General features: G+C 39.9%; 1 long non-coding RNA gene across 2 annotated transcripts; it reads left to right on the plus strand.

Annotated features, from left to right (window-relative positions):
• The first annotated feature begins 8 nt into the window (after positions 1-8).
• LOC112486549 (uncharacterized) lies at positions 9-3,286 on the plus strand. Of its 2 annotated transcripts, XR_003049017.1 has the most exons (3): positions 9-525; positions 632-754; positions 2,201-3,286. It is a non-coding gene; the product is annotated as an uncharacterized LOC112486549 (long non-coding RNA). The 2 variants fall into 2 exon arrangements; XR_003049016.1 differs by lacking the exon at positions 2,201-3,286 and having other exon boundaries at positions 632-1,610.
• The last annotated feature ends 27 nt before the right edge of the window (positions 3,287-3,313 follow it).

Genomic DNA, 3,313 nt, shown 5'->3' on the forward strand with positions numbered 1-3,313 from the left:
TGTTTTATAATGTCATGCCGTTTGTGGGTTTGAAAGTGAAGGAGTTTGCGTTTTAGTCTTTCTGATCAAACTAATGAAAATATTTGACCAAAAAAAACGATCTAATTTTAACTCTCCTAAGGTTATTTTTAGTTGCTGTAAAACAAATTTCCACACCACCTTAGCAGCGCTCATTGTTTTGATGCTGGGAAAAGTAAAGTGCAATGTTAACATTTGCACTCATCTCAGTAACACTTAAGTCCTTCTGCCACATCCTGGAAAAAGGACCCTGATTGTTAGGATGAAGAATTAACTGCCTCTAAAGCAACAGCCACCAGATGTTGTTGCTGCTAAAGCCAGGTGTGGAGAAATTGCATATGCAGAATGTGTGTAAAATATTTAAAGTCGTATCTTTCATTTAAGGTGTGAAGTGTTTTTATTGCCCATCACTGCTGTGAGGAGGGGGAGAAGAAAGGGCCAACGGCCTCCCCCCTCGGGCTCCTGCTGGGCTGGAGCCCAGCACCTGTGGTGTTAAGACGGCACACAGTAAGACAAGCATATGAGCAGTGTTGGAGCTGCTGTATGGGCGGGGTTGTTGGGGGCGTCTTTGTCATAACTTGTGACACTGTGTTATCTTTGTTCTTTTGTGCAGTGCAGTGGTGAGAGGAAAAGTGGTACCAAGAAATGATGGACAGTTTCTTTCTTTTACAAACATGAGCCTCCAAAAGACGTCACACTCAAATGTCTCATTTCCAAGTGTCCATGATTAAATAAGGTAACTTAAAGTATATATATATATAGGTATATAAAATGTATATATGCACATGTATATGTACATATATATGTATATATACGTATACTGTATATGCATATAGAGATATATAGATATATATAGAAAAGCTTAATTAGACAAACGATTAGTCATTAGGGTGAACTAGAAACAGCTTAAAGTAAGAAATTAAACCCTTTCCACCGCGGTTTAAAGGTCGCTCGGGGACACGGCTGTGTAGAAATGGCGTGACACTGTCAGGTTCCGCTTAATCGGAATCAAGAAGTATCGTCCCTTCCCTCTCTCTGATTCAGAGTGCCTTTGTGTTTTCTGAAATGTTGTCTTTTGAGACATGTCGTGGTGTTTTAGCCTTCAGAGTAACTTTGATTTTGGCCATCATTAATATTTTATTTGTCTGTAAATATAATTAATTACCCAAAATATTATGTATAATATACACTTAACAAAAACACTCGTACACTTGAGGTGTGTGTAGCCTAGAAATGACTGAGGAGTCAAACACACATGGTTAAGGTAACTAGTCATGAAGTCAAAACTAGAGATAATAAATGTTGACGATCTCCATCACACACAGAAAATAGAACTAGTCTAGTCTACTGCACTACCTGACCTGCTACTCTAACCCTGTCAGAAGTACTGCTGTAGCTGGAGGTCATCTGGAGATAAATATAATTACAGGATGTAATGAGCTGCTTGTACATGTAATGGAGTCATTTCAGTAGTTACAGCAGGATGGGACATTAGGGGGTGGATTTGTGTCCACTCCCGCAGAGGGACAGTATTTAATGTTATTTACTCTCATTAGACAGTGGAAAAAAAACAAACAAACAAACAAAAAACATCCAGCACTTTACATAACTCTACAAAAATGAAGCAGAGCAAACACAAATTGAATTAGAATCATTACAGGAGACAGTATGTGACATTATGAGAAAACACACACACACAGAGGTCTTCATGGACACTATGTTTATTTATGGTTATGTGCGGAGTCACTGTAAACGGTAGAAGTCAATTGTCTTTTTACCAAGAAAACAACATCAGTGGAGCAGGATGAGTGTCTACCTACAGTCTTTGAAGTCAACCTTACAGGTGACAGGACTTTGGCAGGATGTAAAACATTTTTTCTACCTTTTATTTTTAATCATGTACCTGAGCTGCGTGTTGTAGTTTATGTAGTTTATGGTCCCTGGGTGGGTAGTTTGACATACTTGATATCAAACCACTAACCTTCTGGCTGTAAGGCTGGAGCACTGACCACTCTTCCACCTTTTATTATATCATTTAATAACATCGCTGTGAAAAAAAACATCATCTCAGGTTTAAGACTTCAAACATACGAATATGATAATTGGAAAAAATTAAATGTAAACTTTTACCTTCTTTCCCACATTTTTGTATGTTAGAATATGAATGAATTCTTTTTCCCAGAAGGACCATGTGACCCAGCATGTGAGAAATGCCTCTCTGCCGCCTGCTGCATCGGACAGGGCGCTCCCTTCACAGATAAACGCATAAACACTGCTTGTACCCAAACAAAAGCATCAAGCAGGCATTTCATTAGACCATTGTGTGATATGGCAGGCCGCTGCTGTGAATGTATTTATTAGTTAGCGATACATGTCTTTTCCTGTTGTTCCCGGGGCACTGGATAATGCCGGTTTTGTTCTTGGCCCAGTGTGAACGGCGCCTCGGCTGCCAGCTGTCAGGGCTGATACTGTCTCATTTGGATGCTCGGCCTGCCTGCTGAATGGCTAATTAGATTTGCCATTTTCAATCCACTGATTGCTGTACATCGTGAGACAAAGGAGCTGACAGCATGTAGAATTCAAGGCAAACTGTAACAATTAATAACTGTGGTAATTAACATGTGTGCTGGACATCATTGATTATGACATTACCTGCAGAACGGATGGCCCGGGCCCTGCCATTTCATTAAGGAGCACAGATATAGATTGTTATTAATAAACTGCTCTCTACAGCCAAGAGGAGGTTATTAATTACACAAATTAGCAGGTGCGGGGGTAATCACGTTAGAGCCGTTTTGTTCACAATAATTGATCTAATTTTTACTGACCATTCCAGTTGGATCGTGTCACATGGCTCTGCGTGAAGAGAAATCACCTCATTAGGAGAAGTTTAGTCCTAATCATAGTTCCAGCTCTGCCCAGCTTTAAGGTCATATCTGAATGTCAGAATCATTCCAAATTGATTGGTGCTAAATTGAATCAATGTCATGTTGAGAGAAAACAATAACAGCTAATGGATGGAGTGAGCTAGCTGACAACAAACAGGTTCATTGGTAGGTGTGTGTTTGTGAACATGTGTGTGTGTGGGTCGGTTTTCATAATTCATTATGTCCATTGGACAAAACGTCAGGATCTGGGCAATTAGCAGCAGCACCAGCAGCAGGGACCTGTTGGACACCGTGTGTTTGTGGGCATAAGCACATTTTGTCAATGAATGAAAGCATTGAAACAGAAGGGATGGAGTTTGCTGACTGGAGAATTCAGAGAAAAGTTTAAAAGTCCAAAAAGTATTTTA

This window comes from Cynoglossus semilaevis, unplaced genomic scaffold (genome assembly GCF_000523025.1).
Source record: "Cynoglossus semilaevis isolate Cse_v1.0 unplaced genomic scaffold, Cse_v1.0 scaffold1507, whole genome shotgun sequence".
In the NCBI taxonomy this organism is placed as follows: domain Eukaryota; kingdom Metazoa; phylum Chordata; class Actinopteri; order Pleuronectiformes; family Cynoglossidae; genus Cynoglossus; species Cynoglossus semilaevis.